The 26,341-nt window shown below is 42.7% G+C and overlaps 1 protein-coding gene across 1 annotated transcript in view; it reads left to right on the forward strand.

Moving 5' to 3' along the window:
- Window positions 1–26,341, forward strand: part of Pcca (propionyl-CoA carboxylase subunit alpha) — a 281,682-nt gene that overhangs the window by 164,362 nt on the left and 90,979 nt on the right. The gene's annotated exons all lie outside the window — the stretch shown is intronic.

Here is a 26,341-nt window from a genome sequence, read left to right on the forward strand (position 1 = left end):
GCGGGGAATTTAGAAGTTAATACGGTTAAGATGTCAATACTACTCATATTGTTATAGATTCAGTGCAGCCCCAGTTGAAATTCCAGTTACACTTTTCCAGAAATAGATAATTTTCCCAAAAATTCACATGGAATTTCAGATCTTAAGTAGTCAAAATCTCTAAATAGAAGAACACAGTTTGCCTCATGGTTACTATGTTAGAAGCTCATTACAAATCTTTGGTTATCAAAATCTGTTTCCCAGGCTCACACCTATAATCCCATCACCCCAGAGACTGAGGTATAAGGATCGCAAGTTTCAGACCACCCTGGACTATGTGATGAACTAATTGCTAGCCTTGGCAACTTAGGGATACACTATAAAAAAACTGCAAAACAATGGGCCTGGGGAGATGGCACAGTGAGTGAGAATTCTTATTTCAGAGGTGTGAGGACCTGAATTCTTCAGACCCTCAAATCCATGTGAAAAGAGCTGGGCAGGGTTGTGTAACCTTGACTGTAAGCCCTTTGCTATAGGAAGTAGAGGCAGGGGGATCCCTGGCACTTGCTGGCTTCCAGACTAGCTTCAGTCTAGCATTACCATCCTAAACTATCTTTGATGTCTCTTGTAAACAAGAGACTGCTCATTCGTTTCCCAGCCACTCAGACCCAAATAATCACACAGAAACTATATTGATCATAACACTGTTTAGTCAATGTCTCAAGCATATTCATAGGTAACACTTATATCTTAAATTAACCCATTTCTATTAACCTATGTATTGCTATGAGGCTATGGCTTACCAGTATGGTTCCGTACGGCATCTGTCTCCTTTGGCAGCTACGTGGCATCTCCCTGACTCTGCCTACTCTCTTTCTATATCTCTGTTTGGATTTCCTACATGGCTTTGCTCTGCTAAGCAATTGATCAAAAGAGCTTTTATTCACCAACCAATAAAAGCAGCACATATACAGAGGGACTTCCCACATCAGTCTCTCAAGCTTATATACATTACACCTCTTTAATGAGTTTCTTTTCTGAGTCCAGTAAACAAGAAAAACTATTACTAAAACTACCTAATCTTCAACTCCCTCAGAGACCTAAGAAAGAAATAATATTAACTGAGTAAGCAGGAATTGCAAGCAAGTGACTTCCAAAAAATGTGAGAAATGACAGAAATAGCTGTCTGCTTGTACAGACATCCAAGGTTCCTCTGAAATATTGGGACACCGCCTCCAGCCTACAGGCCTAGAATATTTGACAGACTTTTTTATAAAGCAGGCTTTTTGAAGGACTGGCCTGCATTTTCATGGCAGTGTTTAGGAGTCACTCTTTTGTGTCCTGTATCCAATTAGGACAGCAGACTTTCAGCAATTGAGGCAAGAGCACTTTCTTGCCCAGCAGCTAACTTTTGCCACAAAGAATGTAAATTTCATGTAGAGTTTCTTCAATGGCCATCATCTTCTCTAAAGTAGATATGTGTTGCCAGGAACAGACATGTCTCATTGTCATAAAAAAAAGAAAAGAGCCTATGTTATTAGAACATCTTAAATGCCATATTTGTAGATATCTGTATTGTTTGAAGATGACCTGTCTATCTAAAATATATCTTTGTTTTACCTTTTGTCTTCAAGTTTGATTGTAATGACTAAGTACTAACTTGCATTTCTTTATATCCTAATTAGTTTGTAATAATAACTTTCAAGAACTAGAAATTTTTATTATATTGTTAAATAAGCTGTATAGGTACAATATCTTGAGCAAGATTAGAAATGTATATACAGTATGTTCTAACAAAATTAATCTCAAATTTGTATCAGTATACAAAGATCCATATCAATGTGAAATATTTAAGACAAGTAGTTTTTAAAATTAGATTCAATAATATACCCTTTTATCCTATTGTATCTATATCCCTCTTTTTTCTTTTCAGAGCAAAAAATCTGAATCTAAACTTTTTTGTTCAGCTTCTTTCACCTGACCATTACCAATAACAGCTTGTAACCAACTCCCCCAAACAATGACAAATACCCATAACCCAATGAAAGACCAAAAGCTACCTACCCCACCTCTTGGGAATGTGGACATCATGTTCTTAAATTTACTTCCTGCTCTCTGGGGGCAACAGCATCTTTAGGGGATCCTGAAAAGAAAAATTTGAATTAATTGTCAAGTCCTGAAAGAGGCAACTCTATCATTTGTTGTCCAGTCTCTGCATGATGAGAAAGTGCCTGACTTGTCTCAAGTCCTGGATAGAGCAATCTTTGAGACTGGATCATCTCAGCTGGCCACCTCATAATTGTCCTAAGCAGTTTGTAGTCCAAAGCCAATCTTTATATGGTATTTTTCAGCTTAGTAGTTGCCATCATAGTCCTGGTGGAAATGCCATTGTGGGATCTCATCATCTTTTCAGAGACCTCAGAGACTGTATTAGGTCAGATTATTCATTTTCTTGGGAATTTTTTTCAGGGTAGGTCTCCCTTCTCCTTTGGATGCATTTGTCCATAGATCTTTATATACCTCAATGTGGTTGTTTTTATTTTCCTGAAAAGAGAAACACTAAACCCTTCCCCAAACCTACTTTTGGGGAGGTTCCCTTTTGGCAAGTTATAGATCTGATCCATCTGTTAGTTTTATAGACTCAGTGGCCATGCTGTTTGATACCTTTTGTAATCAAGAGTTTTCTCTCGTTCAAATCTAACCTTTATCAATTTTGATTTATGATTTCTCTTGAAATTTTTGTTTATTTTATAAAACTGTTTTATCATCCAGAGCAGTGTGGCTTTTTATAATAGGCATTAGGGTCTTTAATTGCTTTGTGAAGGAGTTTCCTCCACAGCCAGGAAATAACTGAACAGATTTGAGGTGCCGGCTTGCAGGAGGTCCCTCAAGGCATTTCCCAATAGCAAAGGATTACTTTGATAGTCCCTTGTTGATATATATTCATCAGTCCAGTGCCTGCTCTTGCCACACCTTCTGTATAATCCTGGAGGGAGGTATTCTATTTGGTTTATACTTAGACAAAACATTGGTTTTGGAATGCCCTGTTTACAGTCCCTTTTGAGATGACCTTATTTACAGCAATTGAAATGTTTGACACTTTAATTTTTCTCCAAACCTCTGGAAGTCACCTCTCCTATCCAAGCCTCATCATGGTCATAAGAATCCACATTGATTATATCTCAGATCCCTTCCTCCAAGGGTGCTGATCTTGCCTTTATTGGCCTAATTTCCCTTTTGCATTGTGCATTAGCATTTTCAAAAGCTAGAGATTCAAGTATTATTTGTCTAACTTCTAAATTTGGTATCATTCTATTTACTGCTGATTTCAATTTTTTTGAGAAATCAGTGAAGGTTTCTTTGAGCCCTGTATCACTTTAGTAAATGACTCAATTTTCTTCCCCACTTCTCTAATTCTGTCCCAAGCATTCAAAGCTGCTGAATGGCATAAAGCCAGGGTGTGATCATCATATACATTTTGCCTTTTATAGTAGCATAATCTCCCCCTCCAAGAAATTGATCCTGGGAGATTTCCATACCTCTAGCCCTACATTGTTGTTCAATGGTCTTAGCCTCATCTTTCCACCAGGTTCTTCATTGTAATTGTTGACCAGTCTCCAGGACTGCTGTAACCAAGTCTCTCGTCTTGAGGGATAATTCTCTGACAGGTTGACCATGAGTTTACCATCTGCTTCACAAAGGTGAATGCCTGCCATATGAGACTATCACTTCCTTGAATATCCTTAAATCTAACATTTCCATGGATTCCAGTGAGTGCTTTAACAGTCTTGGGGATGGCTGTCATTTGGTAGTTCCCATAAGGTGACCAATAAATTAAGGTTGGTTGTTTGAAAACCTTAGGCTAGTCTTTTCTAACATATAATACAGTGCTGGAATAAGTTCTCCTATAAATTCCTCTGTATGGATCTGACTATTTCTATGATCTATTTTATTATGTTTTCCTAAGGCCTGCATCTTGGCACTCATATCAGCCAACTTTTTAAGAGATAAACCAAGAATTATTAAACCAACAATAAGTATTATCAATATGATAATTAACATTGTGTTCATCCCGGTTAAGTTGATTATTCCTTCATTTAATCATTCCATTTCTAAACCATTCATCAAGTAATCATACAGATTCCTAACTCTCTCCATGGTAATAGTGTTTCCCATTTTTTAACGTGGGAAAAACTCTCTCTTTTAATTAATACCTCAGTCTAAGAATTCCCAAGTGTCTCAACAAATCTGCTGACAATGGCAGTGAAGACATCAGACTGACTGCTGCTACACAGAACAGTAGAAGCCTAAGCCGGTTTAAGGCAGCTACCTAAACCCACTGGGAGAAAAGAGAGGAAACCTAGACAACCGGGTGGTGACTCCCTGCCCTTAAGTTGGATGCCAGATATAGTACAAATTTCTAATGGGTATTAATAATAAAAACCCAGAGTCAGCTATTTGGAGGTGAAAGATTAAAGATCAGATAAGCAGGAACAATCAACCACTAGTTCTTATCTCTATAAATCCTCAGTTCAGAAGGGTATACTGTCTCTACAAATCATCAGGATGAATGCCTTGAGTTCCGGTCTCCTCCCACCTTATATTTCTCTCCCTCCCTCCTCTCTCTCTCTCTCTCTCTCTCTCTCTCTCTCTCTCTCTCTCTCTCTCTCTCTCTCTCTGCCCAGCCATATCCCTTCCTGTCTCCAGGTGTTTATGAATACATAGGCTGTCAGGTAAAAGTATGTGATTAGTGAAGGCAACAATGAATTCAGCTGTCCTAGTGGAATTGACTAGGAGTGTGAAACCCCTGAACACACATGGCGGAAATACTAGCCAGTCTTTTATGAAACTGAACTCCGAGTGAGGACACTCAGCCGAGTTCCTGTGTAACAATTTTCTGGATTTCTAAGTTCTGCCCACTTTTCTCTTGTGCAATATATTATAAAACTGGTTAGAACAGCACTAGAAACACAAAGATTAGTGTGTTTGTTGCTTTAAAGATGAAGAAATAAATTCATATTGAAGTACATTCGTTTTGAAGAAAAATGTCCTAGCAGTCCTGCTGTGCAAACTGGCTTATAAATGTGGTCCTTCAGAGGCAGGCACATGACTGCCGCACAGCCCCGCTAAGTGTTTGCCCTGTGTCTACCTGCTCCCAACTGCTCGTACGTATTACCTAGGAGTAGGTACTCCTGCCTTGGCTCAGTGGGGAAGAGGGCTCTCTGCTAGTCCTGTGAACCTACATAAGAAGCTTGATATGGTGACACAAATCGATTATCCCTGCAAGAGACAGAGGCAGGAGGATTGCTCAGAAGCCCAAAAGCCACCTAGGCCAGAGTACAGGGCAGCACAGAAGCAAGAGAGGCTGCCTCAACAAGACAAAGAGAGAGAACTCACTACTCAGCTTGCCCTTTGATCTCTGCAAGACACCATGGCATGTGCCCCAACCCCCCTGCTATCAATCAACCAACATTCCAAAGAGTATACAAAATTCCTAGAGCACCCACGGTATATTAATGTAATTTTCATACTAATGAATAGAAAATTTAAGTGGTCAAAGTAATACTTAGCATTCCTGGTCAAAGAGTAATTTTCTACTATCTTAAAATTTTTTAATTAAATTTTAAGGTTAGCATATAAAGTTCTGGTATTGATTTTAATTCTGCCATTATTACTTTGCTGAAATTTATTCACCCTTTTCACTGCTTTCCCCCACTTTTCATGGTTCTCTTCTATCCCCCAAGATCCCTCTTTGTGCTTTTAAATTCTTTAGTTAATTTCCCTAAATTAGGCTCTGTATTTATATTAAGAGAACAGAATATTTTCAGTAAGCCTAAAACTGCTTCATTTAAATTAAAATTAGAGCCCTTCCATTTTCCCAATTTCAAGTTATATGTAGATACAGTTTGAATTAAAATTTAAAAACCTGGGCTTGGTGGTAGTTTAGCACTTCCTAGCATGCACAAAGCCCCAAGTTTTCTTCAATAAAGAGCAAAGAGCTACTTCTGGAATGGTAGCCTGAGGTGCTGCATGAACCCACTCTTCATCAGTGTGGCCATCATTATGAAAATGGTGAAAATCTCTATTTATAGCTGCTATGTTGTAGACAGAGACTGCTTGTTCGTTCCCGGCCACCCAGACCTGATATAACCACACGGAAACTGTATTAATTGAAACACTGGTTGGCCTATTAGTGTATACATATTTCTAACTAGCTCTTATATCTTAAATTAACCCATTTCTATTCATCTGCGTATTGCCACATGGTTGTGGCCTACCAGTAAGGTTTCATCCAGTGTTCAGCATCTGTCTCCTGCCATGGCTACATGGTGTCTCTTTGACTACTCTCTCCTCCTCTGTCTGCTTGGAATTCCCTCCTTGCCCCATTCGGCACTGCAATAGGTCCAAATCAGCATCTTTATTAACTAATAGTATTCACAGTATACACATCACTCATCACTATGTGGCTGAATGTAGAACACAGTAAGGAGTCAACTAAAACTGTCATGAAGATGTGAGTGAGTTCAGTGTGGATACAAAGTCAAATCAGTGAAACGCCTCCTTATCTGCAGTAGCAACCCCAGAGCAAAAACAGTTCCATTAGCAAGAATATCAAAAGAAAGTGCTATTGAGGAATAAGTACAATAAAAGTCTGAAACATGCTTGGTGACATGCACAAGCCCTTGCCAAAGAATGAAGGAGAAAGCACAACCTAGTCATGAACTGACTAGAAAGATGGTGTGCACTGCTTCCTCATGGTCTAAAGACGTCCTGTAGTTCCCGAGACAAGCTATGTTTTTGACAGACCCTAACATCCACATGGAAGCACAAAGATCCAGAATTGCCAGAACTATCTTCCAAACAAACATGAGGATGGATAGGTCACATTTCCACCCTAAGTGTACTGAACCCTAGTGTAGTCCTTATGTGAAGGTAGACATGTTGATTGCTGGTGTAGAATAGAGAATATGGAAATAATCCTCTCAGTGTTGGTAATTAGTGGGTGCTAATTTTGGGGTGATTCCCAAAGCCATAAGACAAACAAGTATGTGGTGGTTCGATTTAGGGGGTGATGGTGTGTGTGCTGGGTACTGAACCCAGAATTTGTGCCTCCAGAGCGATGCTCTACCACTGAACTACATCCCTACTCTAAAGCAGTGTTTTACAGAGGCACTAAAATAATTCAGCGGAGGAATCAATAATCCTTTCAGCAAATGGTGGGATATAAACTTGGACACCTTTCTCATATTGAATTAATATGCAAAATTATCCAAAATGAATTCATTTCTAAATACAAGAGCTAAATGCTTTTTCAGACTTTATATGTTACTATGTTTTCATAGACATGTAACCAAAGCATAAGAAACACAAGAAAATGAATAAGTAATCAATATTTATCTAAATCAAAAGGCATCAACAAGAAATTGAAGACAAACCCACAGAACAGTAAAATCCATTTACAAACTGAGTAAAAACCTTGTGTTTAAAATTTACAAAGAACACACTTCATGGGGGAAAAGACAAGAAATTCAGGTGTACAATGAGTGAAGACCTTGAGGTCCCTCCAGAGAGTATAGCAGCCCTGTCAGTGAAATCAGGTGTGCACACATTTCCAGGAAGAATACGTCAAAACAGTGAATACAGAAACTTGCTGTCTGGGGCTGGAGAGATGGCTCAGAGATTAAGAGCACTGGCTGCTCTTCCAGAGGTCCTGAGTTCAATTCCCAGCAACCACATGGTGGCTCACAACCATCTGTACTGAGATCTGGCGCCCTCCTCTGGCGTGCAGACATACATCGAGGCAGAAACTTGCTGTCTGCTCAGGTGGCCATCAGGAGCTAGAAGTAGAGAAACCAGGGCCCTCATCTCATGTACTGCGTGGGTCTGAGACATGGTACCATGGAATTTCTCAGACAGTTAAACATCTGGGCTATCTAGAACCTTGACCCAGTTCTGTCATGAGGATTTAGCCTTGTATATTCACTTAAGTACTTGTGTCCTTATTACTATGGTGGACATATTTAAACTTTGAAATCATATCAAAATTTTCAAATAATAGTTATGAGACCAGTTGCCAGCATCATTATGGGAATTAAAGGAGAATATATATGTATATAATGAATATATATATATTCACTTAGCCTTTCTGCAAAAATAATAAGATGGCATTCATAAAAGGCCTTTAAAAGATTCCTATCCTTTGGTTTACTAATTCTGCTCTTAGAACTTAATCCTAAGAAAATGATGAGAAAATATTAAGTACCAACTTAATATTTTATTTAATAAAAAGTTTAACAAGGGGAGTTTGTCTTTGGAGACCCCATCTTACAGGGTAAAGGGAAGTCAGACTTCGAAGTAACTAAAATAGAGCAACAAACACCTTCCTAGAGATGGCTCCAACCATTGAATCGTGTGAGCAGCAAACACCTTCCTAGAGATGCTACAACCATTGAATCATGTGAGAACTGTCCTAGTTAGGGTTACTATTGCTGTGATAAAACACCATGACCAAAGCAACTTGGGAGGAAGGGGATTATTTGGCTTATGCTTCCACATGGTACTCTATTGTTGAAGGAAGCCAGGACAGGAACTCTAGTGGGGTAGGAACCTAAGGCAGGAGCTGATGCAGAGACCACAGAGGAGCACTGCTTATAGACTTGCTCCCCGTGGCTTGCTCAGCCTGCTTTCTTACAGAACCCAGGACCACTGGCACTATGGAGATCCCTACCCTTAATGTGCTGGGCCCTCTCTTGTCAATCACTAAATAAGAAAATGTCCTGCAGGGTTGCCTACGGCTTGATCTTTTGGAAGCATTTTCTCCATCAAAGCTACCTCTTATCTGATGACTCTAGCTTGTGTCAAGTTGACGGAAAGCTAGCTAACCAGCACAAGAACCAAATAAAGCTATAAGCTGCCTGGATGAAGGGAGGCATCTGGAGGAAGAGGAGGCTTTTGGGAGATATGACTAGTGACATTTAGACCACACTGCCTGTGTGACAGGGATTGACTTCCAATCACTGCTATGAGAAACTTGGCCCAGTGGAAGAGCAAAGGCTGTTGAGATGTCAAAGACATGTTTTTGGTGGGTGCGGAGGTTTGCCTGCCTGTATGTCTGGGCACCATGTATATGCCTGATGCTCAAGAGGTCAAAAGAGGCTATCAGATACCCTGGAATTGGAATTACAGAGGGGTGTGAGCCACCACATGGGTGCTAGGAGTTGAATTTAAGTCCTCTGAAATAGCAACCAGTGTTCTTAACCTCTGAGCCATCTCACCACCCCCCAGAGAAATCTTTAATCTGTAGTAAATTTAATTCCTTAAGAATTACTACACTTCATTTATTTATTTCGTATGTACACTTAAACATGTGGAAGTCAGAAGACCCTTAGTGGGAAGTTGGTTTTCTCCTTCCATATGGGTCCCAGGAATTAAATCAAGTTGTCAGGCTTCAGAATCGCCCTATTCATGGAGCCATTTCACCAACCTTTTAAAAGAAGCTTTTAATTGTGTGTGTGTATACACACGTGTGCGTGCGTGCATGCGTGTGCTTGTCTGCTAGCATTTTTGGGTACACCTGTGCTATAGAATCACAGCCGTGGGTTCTCTGCTTCTATCATCAGATGAGTCCCTGGGATTGGACTCCGGTTATCAGGCTTAGTGGTTTGCATTTTTTCTTCTGAGCCATCTCACCAGCCCTCCAAAAATCTTCTTAAAATGTTTAGAACCTTACCACTTCTTATAAATGATAGTATTGTGTTAAATAATGATGTTTAGCATTGACTGAATAATTTTATACAAGTAAATATATTTTTTCAGAGCTGTATAAGGTTTGCGAATACCATTCATGTCTAAAGAGTTTACTCTCTGGTTTTGTTTTCTTAATAATGTTCATTTTGGTTGATTCAAAATGATCTCATCTTTGGATGCCTGTGGTGGAGGGAGGGAAATGTTGTAGAGTGTTCATATCATTTAAATTACCACCCTGTATTTTTCTTCACAAAGAAAAGATACAGTGATGAACATAAGGATAAAAAATAATAATTACATATGGATGCATAATAAGAAATAATTATATACTTCTTATTTGACGTTTTCTTCCTCTGATATAAGCAACCTTTCCCCCTTTGTTCTGCCACCGTTCACTTTGTTCTAGATTCTGAACCGGGAAAACATTCCACCAGGTTGTTTTGACATCTAAAGAACACTTTGGAAATTTGGTTTTTAAGTAGAGCCATGCGAGCAGTTTTGTAAAATGCCATTTTAAAACCAAGCAGTAATTGAATGAACTTAGAATACCTATTAAATGGTTTTTCAAAGTAAGACCATTTATTTTATGTTATTTATTTCTGTTATATGTATCTGGTGTTTTCCTTGTATGTATGTGTGTTGTAATAGGAGCGGCGGGGCTGCATCCCCAGCACCCCGGCCGCCTGGCTAGCTTATGCCCCGAAATAACAACACACAAACTGTATTCATTTAAACACTGCTTGGCCCATTATATCTAGCCTCTTCTCGGCTAACTCTTGCACCTGGACTAGCCCATTTCTAATAATCTGCTGTAGCCCACGAGGTGGCTTACCGGAGAGATTCTAGCCTACGTCCAACCTGGGTTGGAGCTTCATTGTGTGCGTCTGGCTGGGCGAGTGGAGCATTGCGTCTCTGCTCCAGAGAGCAGAGCTGTCGAGTCTGAGCTCACTTCCTCTTCCTCCCAGCATTCTGTTCTGTTTACTCCACCCACCTATGTTTTAACCTATGAGGGCCAAGCAGTTTCTTTATTGCTTAACCAATGAAATCAACAGATTGATATATGACACTCCCACATCATATGTGTGTATGTATGTCTTGCACACTTGTGTGTCTGGTACTTGGGAGCAGTCATGCCTGGAACTGGGTGGCTGTGAGCCCCCATGTGGGGTGAGGAACTGAACGTGGGTCTTCTGGATGAACAGTCAGTGCTCTTAGCCTCATAACCATCTCTCAAGCCCCCTTGCTTTTCTTTTTTTTTTTAAATGTAAATGTTTGCTAAAGAATCGAATACATCCTTAACAAGATTACCCTATCTCTGTCCCTTTTACAATAGTGGGAAATGCTGTGGCCACCATGGATTTTATGGGACTGTGTGACTTATGGGTTTATGGTTGATTGGGCACTGCCTGCTCTCATCGGAAATGTCTGTAGACCACAATAGGTTTGAACTCACAGCAATCCTTGCGTTTCAGCCTCCTACATCTTGGAATTTCATCTGTACACCACATCCAGGTTCAGTCGCCTTTTTGAATAAGTTACTTTCAGATGCCTTTCTTAGAAAATAATCTATTGACACATCTACCCTTTTGGGTTTTTTCAGGCCGTTTCAGGAAAGGCTCTTACTCTGGGATGTGACAAAGAGATTAGTAAATAAGACCAGTTAACCATTACAATAATGACAACTTTAGCCTTTTCATTTAAAAATCATTTATGACTCAAATTCATACTGCCAAATGGGAAAGAACAATTTTCAGTAGTATTAGAAAAAGAATATTTCATATCCTTATAATATAATGCTGTGATCTGGTCCTGAAATTTGACTTTTGCATGTGATAGGAAACTGAGATTGGGTTTTTGAAGTTACCCATTATATTTAAACTTTTTACTTCTATTTTTCTTTTAACATGATTTAAATGTTATAATCATGTGAATTACTTGTTAGGCAAGTTTTTCGTGTAGATATCCCTATCAACGAATTTAAAAAAAGGATTTTAAACAAAGCAGAATTTAAAATACTGCATTTGAAGAAATTACCTTCTTTTCTGACAATGAATTTTTACAAAGTGCATTTAGCAAAGTTAATTTTCTTGAAAATTTTTTTTTCATTTTAAAAAAGTTAGGACAATAAATCAATTGTTTTTTCCTTTTCAAGATGTTTATCAGGAGACATTGCCCGAGGCCTCTTTTGGTCTTGTGTTTGTTTTTGTGTTTGTCAATCTTTATTGAGTTTGTTCTCTGGATTTCCATTGCTGTCCCTCTCACCCCTACCCTATCCCTGCCCTGTACAAGTCCTCTTTCCACATCCACAGCATCTTACTTGGTTAGATAGCATGGCTTTTCAAACAATATCCTACGTGAGGCCAGTGGGGGAGCCAGCAGACAGAAAAAGCCTGTGATTCAGTTTCTTCACTAAATGGGAAAGCCCTTTACATGCCACGTGAAAACGTGCAATGATGGTTTGTAGTGGGGCAGGTGTGAATGGCTCCTGAACACGCAGGAACAAGCCTGCTTACACACGCTCGCGCTAAGATGATGGAGAGAAACCATTCTCCATATACATTTTGGCAAAAATTAAAATTTTGATAGTACCCTGATTTCATATGATTGTAGAAAAATAAGTGCTGATACATTATGGGTTCATGATATAAAACCCACAGGAAACAATTTGACAGCAAGTCTTATAGTCAGGTGTGGAACATACTGGTAACCCCAACATGCATGAGTACTAGAAACATTTGTTCACACTCAGGCTGGGCTACATAGCAGGGCCTTGTCTCAACATCAACCAACCAACAACCATAAACCCAAACTGTCACCTATGTTCAAACGTAGGAAGTATAAGAGAATGTTCATAGAGTATTGTTTGTAATGGCTGAGGAGTCAAACCACTCAAGAGCCAAGCCTGTTAATAGATAACATTGGCACTGTTCAGCTAGTAGAAATGTGAGTCCATTCTACGTGTAAAAAACAAGTATATTCCCTGGTATATATATGTTAAAACAATAATATGTTAGGGCAGATTTGGAGGTGCATGCCTTTAATTTCAGTAGTCCGGAGTCGGGGGCAGGCACACCTCTGTGAGTTCCAGGCCAGCCTAGGCTACGCAGTGAGGTTCTGTCTTGAAAGGGAAAAATATGAGTTGCCCTGGTGCTGGGAGCTGGCTGCCTGGGTGCATACAGTGCCTTTGGCCATCTATGTAAGTACTCAGATAAACCCTGGTTCGTTAGACCTACCGTACATGGGCAGGGCCGCAAGTGCAGTTTCTGAGACCCTTTCAGCTAGAAGTCTGAACTTGAAAGTGGTTTCTAGAAACCAGTGTCGGCTGTGTTTTTAAGAACTCATCTAAGTTCGTCAGGGAAAGCGTGGAGACACCTTTAGATACTAACTGTGAAGCCAGCCCCCTTTCCCTTTCAGGTGTATAAACTCCTTCAAGAGATGTCTGTTCTGCCGAGAGCTCTCTGAAGATTGTACGTAGACTCCTAGAATCCGTGGTAGCTTCATGGAGTATTTTAGAGAATGGGGTGGTTCAGGAAGAGGGTCCCCAAGTCACTTGCTGTAGGACTGTCACTTCCCTACCCCAAGGGTCCATAGACTGACAAATACCCTCCCAGAGTAGACCCAGAAAAGTAGCTTGACATCTGATGAAGAGGGTCAGATAAACACGGCTGTGGAGAAATCAAGCCCAAAGAGTGACTCGCAGCTTGATCTGTTTACGTTTTAAATGTAGCCTTTCCAGTGGGTATCATAATCTGCTTTTCAGCCAGAAGCCTGAATTTTCATAAAAATGTGAGGCTCCTGCCCATGTAATCTGGAAAATTGCCCGTCTAATTGGGTGCAGGGCTGCACCTGCACCCTCTTAAATGGCTCAGGCATGTTGTGCTTCAGAGCCAAGTCGCTTGTTATGGCACTAAGTGAGGAACAAAAATAAGCTACAGACCCCGAGTCCCTGCTACTCTGGAGATGAAAAGCACTAAATGGGGCTGGTGGTTACCGCGTTGGAGTTGGCAAATACTGTGATTAGGATTTCAACTGGGTTTTAGTATGATCTTCAGATTTCTGACACTTTCTGAAGGATTTAATTTCAGGTAAAATGCTTACTGTTGACACAAGTTATCCAGTTTTTAGTTCATGCCATTTAACTTTATAATCTGTTCTAAAATATATGCAGTAGTATGGCAGCATCTTTAGACCCTGATCAATTTTTAAAATATGTGTATTAATTATTTTGTTGATTTTTCTTATATGTGTATTTCCTGTCCTGAGTTTTTGAGACAGGGTCTCACTGTGTAGCCCAGGGTGACTTTGAGCAAACCTATCAGCCTCCTTTGTGCTGAGATTACAGAGGTCACCACCATTCTTGGCTCAATTTTGATATCACATTACATTTCTGCATCTCAAATTTATTTACAAATTAAATGAGCATGGAAACCATCTGTTGAAATGCCTGAGTGACTCAACCACTAGGGAAGTTACTATACAGTTCCTATTCTGTCATTGTAGTTGTGATGAGTGTCGTCATTGTTTACTGTGTTCTGTGACATACGTCCTAGAGAAACAGTGGTGGTCCAGAGAGACGATGTGTCTGACTTCTCAGACCTATTGAGGATGACAAGCAAGTAAATGATAGGGAGAGTGGGTGACGTGGATAGGAGACAGAGTATCTCCAAACTTGAACATGAAGACAGGTGGGGACTTTCAAAGGGAAACCAGCCAGCCTGAGACCTACGGAAGGTGGTGGTGGATGGTACAGGGCAGAAGGTAACGATTTTGAAGGCTTATGTAAATATATAAAGAGGAAATGAAAGAGCCATGTATGGGATGTGGAAGGCTTGGCATCTGGGACCAATGGCAGGCGTGAGACGTGGGATTAGCAGCCTCACATCTGTGGATTCCACCTGAGCTTGTGGACCTGTGAGGACTGATCTGAAAGAAAGTGGAGACCACAGGAAGCCTTTCTTTCTGTAGGACGTCTGACGTGATCCTGTCAGAAAGACCACTGTGTCTCCCTGCTAGTGAATACGTTAGGGAGTGAGGGGGGTTGCGAGGAGGCTAGGGAACTTAGAGAGTATAGCAATGTATGTGATCTACTCTAATCTTGGCAGCACTCTAGAAAGAATAAAGATTTTTCTGTCTGCTGTAAGTGTAGGGAAATCAAGTGCAGAGAGATTAGCTGCCTTTTCTAGAGTGGAGCCTAGGGCAGAGCCAGGATTGAGATTGAGAACCTGGCTTTAGTTCCTGAGTTCACGCTGGAAGCCATCTCTCACCACACCCCTACGGTGAAGACAAAGAGAAGCTAAGGGTATTGGGTATCTGGCTGAGTGACAATGACAATGGCTGAGATGTGTGCAGAGGGACCTGGGATGATGAAGGCAGCTGCAGACCTGTGGAGAAACCTGGCAGTGTTTACTGAGTTGTTACCAGTGAAGTTCTATGACCCAAGAGAATGTTCAGTAGAAGTTTGACCTTCAATGCATAGAAAGCAGTTGGAGGATGGGAAAGAGTTGAGAGAAGTGAAGAGGCCCAAGGTGTGTTAGACCTGTCAACTAAGGATGTCAACAAGAAGCAGAGGATCCTGGGGGAAGAAGCAATTGTAGAGTGACACCCGGTTCAAAACCAAAGGAAGAAGAAAAAAGACTGAGCTTTGTCCATTGACTTTAGCAAAAGGTTAGGAACATTTTCAATGATGCAGCATGGACAGAAACGGAACATTAGAGTCGAGGTGGGAGGACTGTGGCACGGAGGACTCCTAAGAAAGGCGGGACGTTGAGTGTCAGGCAGAGTGCGCAGGCTGCTCAGGTAGGACTTGAAATTGGAACTTTTTAAAGTGAATAACAGGGTCACAAGAAGGAAGTGGTTAAGAGGTGGGGAGAGATGAGTAGATCTGTGGAGACGCAGGAGGAGGTGGAGATGAGGGAAAGCGGCTGCTTCTCCTCTGGAGACTGCTGTGTGCTCTGATGGAGAGGACAGGGGACAAGGACTATGGAGAGTCGAGGCATGCCATGCAGTGTTGAACGTTGGCGAGAATGGACTTCCACAGTCAGGAGCGAGTTGGCACATCCGCTAAACATACTATTGAGCAATAAAAAACTTCAGAAGCCTAAATAAATAAATAGATACATTCAGATTACTATATTATAAAGATATTATGTAGTTTGGTTATTGTTATATTTTTAGTAAACTTATCTGGTTGTTTTGAGGGTTGCTGAGGACAACTCAGAACCTTGCAAGTGCTATGAAAATACAGCACCACTAAACTGTCCTGTCAGTTCTGAAAGCTTTAAAAATCTTTACATTGAAAAGTATATTGATTTTCTTTAAAAAAAATTAACTTTTCAATGATGTTATTAATAAAGCTTAGTGGAACTTAATTTGTTAGCTTCTGGTAAATAGTGTATTTTCTCTTATCTTAATGAAATTAAATTTTTTTACACTTTTTTGTGTGAGTGGCTGTATGTGCCTGTGTGTATACATGAGCACCTCTGTCTATGTGTCTGCCTGTCTTTCTGTCTTTCTGTATATACATCCCACAGTGCAGTATGGAGGTCAGAAGACAATTTGTAGGAGACAGTTTATCTTTCCATGTGGGTTCTGGGGATCAGACTCATGTGGCCATGCCGGGCCACAGCAAGCACCTTTACCTGGTGACCCATCTCTCAGCCCTTGGAATGCAGTTTTTAAAATAGAATATCATGTAATCATTTCTGAAGACAAGCTCCAAAATGAAATATGTTTAGATTTATAAAATACTTGCTAAAATAACATTAGGATATTGAAAGGGTATAATGAGTACATCTTGCGGGGCTGAAGAGGTAGATGCTCGGTAGTTAAGAGCACATTCTATTCTTTGAGAAGACCAGAGGTTGGTTTCCAGCACCCACATTGGGCCACTTATAACCCCCTGATATCCACAGCTCTGGGGGCTCTGATAGCCTTTCGGACTTTCCAGGGCAACTGCATTCTACAGAGATATATGCTCACACACATGATCAAAAAATAAACTACATTCTTGTGTGCACTAGACAGTTTTATGTCAACTTGACACAAGCTAATGTTTTATCTAAGAAAGAGGAAACTTCAAGTAAGAAAAATTTCTCCATAAGAGTGGGTGGTAGGCAAGCCTGTAGGGCATTTTTTAAATTAGTGATTGATGGGGGAGGGCTCATCCCATTGTGGGTGGGGCCATCCCTGGGTTCTATAACAAAACAAGCTGCTGCAAGTCAAGGCAATCAAGCCAGTAAACAGCACTCCTCCATGGCCTCAGCATCAGCTCCTGTCCTGTTTGAATTTCTGCCCTGACTTCCTTCCATACTGAACAGGGGATGCAGAAGTGTAAGCCTGATAACGCCCCCACCCTTGCTCTTTGGTGATGGTGTTTCATGACCACAATAGAAACCCAGACTAGGACAAGCTTGTACCAGGATATTGGTGTGGCTGTGACAACCCTCACCGGGTTTTAGGGAAGATCATGTTGAGTGTTGAGAGCTCCGTAGGCTGTGCTGTAGGAACTTGGAAAACAAGAATCTTGAGAGCAGTGCAGAAGATGGAGGCCTGGCTCGTGAAGTTTCAGAGAGAAGTTTAAAGACTATTGGGACCATTTGTTGTTTTGAATTAAGAGCCTGTGGTTCTGGTCAGCCACAGTTAACCAGACAGCAGCATCACAGATGTGAAACCTTCGCATTGTGGCATTGATGCTGGTCAGCTGGAGCTGAGAAGTTAACAGTGATTAAGAGAAGACCAGCATTACTGAGAAGTCTTCTGGGGACTGTTTGCAGAGAGTCAGCGTGCAGGCTATGCTTTAGAGCATCCCGATGCCCTTCAATGCTGAACAGCGCTGTGGAAATGTGAGCTAACCAAACCCGTCCCTCCCCAGGTTGCATTGGGTCACGGGGTTTCATCACAGCAATAGTAACCCTAACTAATATTGTGATATTCGAAATTTTCTCATACTCTTAAAAAAAAAAAGACAAAGTAAATGTGTTAATCTGAGGGGTTTTAAAGTTTTGTTTCTGTGTTGTGGGCACACATGTGTCATGGGAACCAGAGGAGGACTTCCAGGAGTTGGTGCTCTCCTTCCCACCACGTGAAAGTCCTAGGGACTGAGCTCATATCACTAGGCTTGGCAGCAAGCGCCTTCACTTGTTGAACCATCTCACTGGCCTTGAGAGTTTGTTTTGTTTTCTGCAACAAATTGCAACATTTTTAAGAAGGAAAAAGAAAACACTAAAAGGTATTTGTCTGCCATAAAGAACATGATTTGGGGCTGGCAAGACTGCTCAGTGGTTAGGAGCACGTGGTGTGGAAGCCTGATAGGCGGAGTTTGTTCTCCCGCACCTGTGGTGGGAAGGGGGTGGGGATGGCTCCTGAGAGTTCCTTGGACTCCACATGAGCACCCAGCACGCGTGAACCACACTCAATAATAATAGAGACCACAATCTCTAAGACGTCAAATTTGGAGGATATTCTATTCAAACTGATTAGTCCTGGCTGTGTGATAAAAAAAAAAAGATAGCCAGCAAAGCAAATGCAAACTAATACTCTATGTGGATACAGGAGTCCTGGGGAAGGACCACAAAGGAGCTAATGGGTAGAACTGTGCGGCAGGTCACGGTGCACGGACTTCACGTGAGAAGGGGGAGGTGGCACGGACTTCACGTGAGAAGGGGGAGGTGGAATTCACACGGCAGCTGCTCCGGCTAAACATATCACCTGCCTATCTAGATCTTTCTTCTGCAGTCTGTTTAGTACAGAGTTCTCAGCTGAGGCCTCCGTAACAGAAGTTAACAAGGGGGAAGCTCACAGATGTATTTAATAGCACTTCTACCTGACACAGGAGACTTCATAAAGAAGCAAAGACCCTAGGGAATCTTCCAGCCTGAGTTTTAGTGGAGAGGCAGAGGGACCCAGATAAGATGAGCTGTTTGAAGGAAGGATGGTACCAGCCACAGTAAGCAAGGTCTACTGAGATTCCTTGTGGGGCTTTGGAGGTAAGAATGCTCTTCCCCTTCTCGGGTAGGGAAGCCGTTTCTCAGACAGTCTCATGACCTGCTGCAGGGAAGGTCAGAGTCCTTCCATCCGGCACCTGCCAGTTCTCTAATTCCCAAGGCTTAAAATATTCCATATGCCAAGGTGCATATTTTGGAATAGCGTATACCTACCCTCTGGCTGTAGAGCGAGCTTCCCAAGCTTCTAGAAGCTGTTACAGCTGCTTCTGCTTATATATGTATTGCATATTTTGTTAACAGCATTGATATTCAAGACATTTATAAACTGCAGTATATAATGTTAGTAGAGTGCATTGAGGTTTATAGTTTTGAATTTAGGAACACATTATAGACTTTATTTCATTCAGCTACTTGAATTTTCAAACTTCATTTTTTTTTTTTAATTTTCCTGCTTTGCCCTGCTGGAGATGGAGCCCAGGACTTGTGCACGCTAAGCAGGCCTTCTGCCCCACGCTACACCCCTAGCCTTCTGCCCCACGCTACACCCCTAGTTCTCTGCCCCACGCTACACCCCTAGTTCTCTGCCCCACGCTACACCCCTAGTTCTCTGCCCCACGCTACACCCCTAGCCCTCTGCCCCACGCTACACCCCTAGCCCTCTGCCCCACGCTACACCCCTAGTTCTCTGCCCCACGCTACACCCTAGCCCTCTGCCCCACGCTACACCCCTAGCCTTCTGCCCCACGCTACACCCCTAGCCCTCTGCCCCACGCTACACCCCTAGTTCTCTGCCCCACGCTACACCCCTAGCCCTCTGCCCCACGCTACACCCCTAGTTCTCTGCCCCACGCTACACCCCTAGCCCTCTGCCCCACGCTACATCCCTAGCCCTCTGCCCCACGCTATATCCCTAGCCCTCTGCCCCACGCTACACCCCTAGCCCTCTGCCCCACGCTACACCCCTAGTTCTCTGCCCCACGCTACACCCCTAGCCCTCTGCCCCACGCTACACCCCTAGTTCTCTGCCCCACGCTACACCCCTAGTTCTCTGCCCCACGCTACACCCCTAGCCCTCTGCCCCACGCTACACCCCTAGTTCTCTGCCCCACGCTACACCCCTAGTTCTCTGCCCCACGCTACACCCCTAGTTCTCTGCCCCACGCTACACCCCTAGCCCTCTGCCCCACGCTACACCCCTAGCCCTCTGCCCCACGCTACACCCCTAGCCCTCTGCCCCACGCTACATCCCTAGCCCTCTGCCCCACGCTACATCCCTAGTTCTCTGCCCCACGCTACACCCCTAGTTCTCTGCCCCACGCTACACCCCTAGCCCTCTGCCCCACGCTACACCCCTAGTTCTCTGCCCCACGCTACACCCCTAGTTCTCTGCCCCACGCTACACCCCTAGCCCTCTGCCCCACGCTACACCCCTAGCCCTCTGCCCCATGCTACACCCCTAGCCATTTACCTTGTTTTACACATGCCAGGCTGTAACTGGCACTCAGGGGAATCGAGTGCACACCTTTCTTGCAAATGGTACTTTTTAAGTACTGGGGCTCCTCTATTTGGGTAATAGGGTAATTTCTGTTACCAAATGTGAAGTATTGGGTATATATTCTAGGCAGTGTTTTAGGTGATGGTGTCAGTGGAGGAAACCATCTGTTTACGCTGCCTTTTCTCTGTCTTCTGTGCTGTGACCGTGTATGCTGTGCCCAGGCTGTCGTCTTCTCCTGTGAACTTTCCTTTGAGCTGATGTTAATTTATTCAGTTGTCATGTGGTGCCCAGATTTTGAGAGTCAGAGCCAGTGGCAAAGAAATTTTCAGTTTTGCGAGTAACCGAGCTGTATTTTAGACTGATGTGTGTCTTCCCGAAATCCCGTTTGAAGAAAAGCCCCACCGGGTGGTGGTAAAGCTGATGTTGGAACTCGGCTCCTTACTTGACGGCAGAGCACACAGGGGTGGGAAGGGGGTTCGGTGACGCTCTCATAACCACGAGTGAGTCAGGAGAACCCAGAAGTCAGGCTCTCCTGCGGGCGAGGCCTGGCCACGCATGTTTGGCTGTCTGTCCGTCTGTCCACTCATTTCCTGTCGTGTTGGGGTTGGAATCAAGCTTTGGGAGCGCATTAGGCAAGCGCTCTGCTTCTGAGCCTGACAGCTAAATTTCCGCTACTGTCTGGATGACGTCGGTTTTATCTTTCGGTGTGTGGGGTGACTTGCGTGTTTTCTCCTTTGGGACCTTGTCCATCTGCTGTCAGATCTGTCATCGGTCTTCAAGGGAAAGTAGGATTGCCCCCGTGTGCCGGCACAAGCCTGCAAAGGCCGACGATGGGGCTGGAAACCTCAGGCTAGACACTAAGAGGATTTTACTCTTTTGGGACAATCTTCCGTTCTGACTACAACTTTCTTCTACTACTTCATGGCCCCAGTGGTGGCTGTTAAGTAGAATATTTTCGTGAAAGCAAGATTTTGAAGTTCTTAGTTCCTTCCGCTGGCTTTCACCAACTACTCGAGTCTTTATATCAAAATCCTGGTTTTTCAATTCGTTAGCCACACACCATCAAATGTGTGGGATGCTTTAAATGCTGGCTTGCCCTCTCCCTCCTTACAGAAGCTTCACTAAGTAGGGCCAGAGGCTAGAAAGGGATCCCAGCAGCAAAGCGCAGGAATGTCCCGCCCTTGCCGATTCGGTGGTGAGATAGTTTTGAACCTTGGCATGACTCTTTCAGCTCTTCAGCTCTTCGCATTCCGTAAGAACAACATTGTCGTGGAGCCTCAATGTGCTGCAGCTGCACCGAATGTTTTGATGTCTTCGAAAAAGGCGGACACAGGCTTCTCTTTGAAATGTGTGAGGCGGCTCGAGATGCCGCTGCTCAGATGGATTTAATTAGTCCTTCCTGGGACTGGATGTCCGCTTGCTGCAGCTGAATTCTCATTCCATTCACCCATAACTAGAAACACCTCGCTTCAAACGGGTTTCTTCAAAGAAAGAGGGTTTCGGGTTCTGTGTTTCACTGCTTTTTGATGTTGGTTTCCTTAACTGAGAGGGCCTCGTGTTTACACAACTGTTATTATTAAGCAAACAAAGCTGGCCACACCAAGGCTGCTTTTGTACTGGGTAGAGTGGCCGTCCGAGATCTGTGGAATAGATCTCGCTTCTCAGACCCCCACTGCAGCTGCGCCTTGCTAGCGAGCGCGCTGGAAAGATGGCATTAACCCGTGGATACGGCCATACAGTCCTGTGTGCATGCCTGCGAGAGGCTACACCCCAGACCTGAAAATGTGATCACCAAACGAGGGTTGTCACAGTACCCGTGGCTCTTGTCTCATTCGTCTGCCAGTGGTAGAGGGCCATGGTGCTCTGCAGTGAACATCTTTAAAAAGATGCTCTTCATAGTAAAATATGACTTTAAAATGTGCTGGGCTAGCTTTTATTCTCAGATTAGCTACAAACTGTCACATTTCAACAGTGGCCAGCACCTTGTACAACACCCCCCCCCGAATAATGCACCTTTTCCCTCTGGTTGCTGTGTCTCGAATCCAGTGCACCCCCCCGAATAATGCACCTTTTCCCTCTGGTTGGTGTGTCTAGGATCCAGTGCACCCCCCGAATAATGCACCTTTTCCCTCTGGTTGGTGTGTCTCGGATCCAGTGCACCCCCCGAATAATGCACCTTTTCCCTCTGGTTGCTGTGTCTAGGCTCCAGTGCACCCCCCGAATAATGCACCTTTTCCCTCTGGTTGCTGTGTCTAGGCTCCAGTGCGCCCCATCATCACAGCGTCTTTTGTCTTCTCTGCCCTCTGGGGCTATGAAGCTTAAAACTGTTCCAAAGCCACAGCTCACAAGTTGTTCTGGTGTCTCTCAGGCTGCCTGAGACTCCTGCCTGGGTCTCATCCATAACCGATCCTGTCCATCTCTTCACCAGGCTCCATGTGCGAACCTGTGGCAACTCCTGTTGGATAGTCAAGTGGCCAAGGAAAGCCCATGACCTCACGTAGGGCCATGGTCGACGGGGCTGGGCCACAGTTGGTTCTTGGATCACTTGTTTTGCGAATTGGGACTGTGGTGGAACTCCCAGTGTTAGGAGAACGAGGGACGTGACACAGAAATATTTTATTGCATTTATGTAAATGTGCTCACTTTGAAAAATCACAGGTAGAGTTTATTCAGGGACCCTTTTAATGGTTTCGCCTTTACAACAGTAGTACATGTTTTTGTAATTTTCTTTATTTGTTGGCAGTGCTCTAAATATCTTGGTGGAAATACAAAATATCAAGGGTCAGAACACTAGTGAGTTGTCTTTTATGTCAATTTGCAAGACAGCTTGTTAGGAAACTGTATTTCTAGCACTGAAGTTAATATGTGGTACATTACAGCAATCACGTTTTCTATTATGCAAACAGGGAAGTCTTATAAACAAGAAATATTTAGCAAGTCAGATATAGGGACATAGGCCATTATATTTCTTCCTCCATTTTTTCTTTCAACTTAGAAAAATTAACTTAGCTGCCAGCAGCAGTTACTAATGAAGTTCAGTTTGGGGCCCAGGTAAGGGCTGGCAAGGAAACAAGCTGATGTTTTGAAAACAACGTTCTTTGAAGATAGTAAAACTTCCTTTGTCCCTGACCAAGAATGTAACTGCTCGGAAGGGGAGGCCACTCAAGTCCCCTGAGCCGCTGCCACAGCAATGCTTTATGAAGTCCTGGTACACAGGAAAACGAAAAGGCCATGAGACACCGAGATGAACTTGTATTTAAAGCCCTAGCCTGGACGGGCAGGCTGTGGAAGCCAGCAGGGGCCAGGTATTTTTTTAAGCACCGTGGTTTTCCTCATCTATAAAATGGGGCTAATATTTTCTAGGGTTTGTAAAATGTGAATGAGGTAATGTATATGAAGACTCTAAAGTGAGTGTGTGGCTGTTGCTTCACAGTGTTCCTACTCCACCTTAGGTGTGTAAATTACACACATTGTTTCCCATGAAATACAATAGCATCTCTGCTTTGCAGGCGGCTCTCTTCCCACTTGTGAACAGTGTGTGGATAATCTGTACAGTGGATAACACAAGCGTACAAACACTGGCAAGACTGCAGCACCAGTTCCTCCTGAGAGCCTATTACTCTGTTACCCATGTCCTGTCTGAAACCCTTGTCAAGCTTGTAATACAGTAGCTCACAGGTACTTCTCCATGATTAATTTGGGAAATTCTGTCCAGGGAGACTGGTGATGTCCTCACAGACATTGGCTTTCTTCCCTCTACATCCTTCGAGCCTCGAGCTCTCTTTTCACCCACTGCAGAGGGCACTTGTATTGTCATGTGTAGACGGCAGATGCCCAGACCTAAAATAATCGCTCAGAAACTATATTAAATAAAACACTGCTTGGCCCATTAGCTCAGGCTTCTTACCAACTAACTCTTACATCTTAAATTAACCCATTGCTAACTATTTTATATTTTACCATGAGGCTCTTAGTTTACCGAGTAAGGTTCTGGGGAGTCTATCTCCTTTGGCAGCTACATGGCCTCTCCTCCACTCTGCCTACTCTCTCTCTCTCCATCTCTGTTTGGATTTTCCACCTGGCTTTACTCTCAAGCCATTGGCCAAAAGCAGCTTCTTTATTAACCAATGGCAATAAAACATTCATTGCATACAGAGGGGAGTCCTACATCAGTCTGGTGCCTGACTCAATCCTGCTCTTGGGGAGTTTGGTGCCTCTTACATTTACCTTCCCTGTTCCCTTGGCCACTTTCCCAGTATCTGTTTACATACTCTACCTCAGGGCCGCCCCTCAGCGACTCTCAGATGCCCATTCTTTGCATTATAATATCCATACCTCCTAGTATGTTTTTCTTCTTTCCCACCAACAAGAATCTCTAACTGCTTGAGGTAGCCAGATCAAAGTGGCTCCTTTCTCTGCTCCTCAGAACCTCAGATTCTCTTTTATAAAAACCTGGCTTATAAAACCTCTCTGTTGTAGGTTGTGCTGAGTTATCAATGGGTAAGATGTATATTATATTTTTTTTTCGTTTAGATGTGTTTATCTGAAAAAGTGACAAACTTAACAGCTTAAAATAAAACCAAAGGACATTCATAATCTAGATATTACCAGAATTGCAATTTCTGTTTTGACTCAAGGAATGCTTCCCTTCCATTGGAGGATGTTATAAAGTAAATCATGTTATTTATACCTCAATAAAGGGTAGAAATGCTACATTTTAAAGTCCTGTGTGCAAGGCCTGTCTCTGAGTGGTTGTGTGTGTTTTGGGGATCTTATTTGTCATAACAGCGCATGAAGATAGGTTTATATTGCGGTCACCCCAGGTCTTTAAATAAAAACTATTGGCTGTGTTAAATGTGTGATGTACGGCTCTTGTATGAAGTATGTTTAAGGCCGCAGATGGAGAGTGTAACATGGCACAACCTGTGTCGTAAATAACTGGGTAGACTTGTTGAGTAGCTATCAAATTCACCGTACTTCTGTTTACTCTTAATCTAGTGGCAGTGACTTACACCTGCTACCCACACCCCCTAATTCAAGTTCAGAGTGAGTCATGGTCTTGTGCCTCTGAGCAGGTCTGGGAGGAACTTGAAAGAATTTGTGACTTTGCTTATTGGCTGCTACTAAGAACACCAAGTGTGAGCACTGGTTGTAACTGGTGAGGAAGGTAGCAGTGGATGTTACTTGTCTTAGTTCAGCACAGACTAAAGCAGACCTGCTCAGTCTCATTCCACACCACTAGTTTGAGTGCATTAATTGACATTTTAGCCAAAAGCTATATCCAAGCTTAGCCTTTGTAGTTTTACACATCAGTCGTGCTTTAAACGTTCAATAGGCAAACTCCTCCCTGCCCCCAATACACTGCAGACTTTACCTCGCTGAGGAGGTGTTTCATTCTTGGATGGGTATAGCCTTCCAACTTGTAATTAAGCTGCAATACAGAAAAAATACTAACTTACAAGGAGGATATTCTTGCTACCATTCTGTAGATCATTTGCTTATTCAAGCATATAAAACTTCAACAAGAGGAGGTAATTTTGCTTAGATTTCTTGATTTGAATTGTTCTACTATTTGGCACTGGGTGGAAAAGAGAAAAAAATCATATTGAAAGCATTGTTCTGCTAATGAAGTTGCTTGTCCTCGTTTGTGCCAAATTTGGCAGGTAAAATTACCATTTATTCTACTTGCTGGAGCTGCAAAATAGATTGTTGAGGAAAAGTAGCAATTTAAGTAATGACACCAGATAGAACATGCTACATTGTATACGTCTCCCGCGCTTTCCTTCTGTATTGACTGCAGCTTGTACTTCCTGTCAGGATTGCACTTTGCCATTAAGCAGTCCGTTGGGTCTAGGAGCATTCATCAGCTATGGGCAACGTGCTCCAACTGTGGGATTAAATAAATACTGTCACTATTAATTACAGCAAACCAAAGTGAAGCATTCTGACCCAAAGATGAATCAAAGACTGATGAATTGTTTTGATTTTGAAAGTAGTTCATGAATTTAAGTCGTGAGCAATTCTTTAACCATGAAGATGAAGTGGATGCTTGAATGTGAAGATATATAACATTCTGATGTTCATGGCTTTTTTTCCACATTAGGTATTTCTTGGCTTGTGGTTTATAAATCATTAAAGAAATAAGAAATCCTGTGCTAAAATGAGAAAAATCTCAAAA

Source organism: Microtus pennsylvanicus, chromosome 15, assembly GCF_037038515.1.
Source record: "Microtus pennsylvanicus isolate mMicPen1 chromosome 15, mMicPen1.hap1, whole genome shotgun sequence".
Classification (NCBI taxonomy): Eukaryota; Metazoa; Chordata; class Mammalia; order Rodentia; family Cricetidae; genus Microtus; species Microtus pennsylvanicus.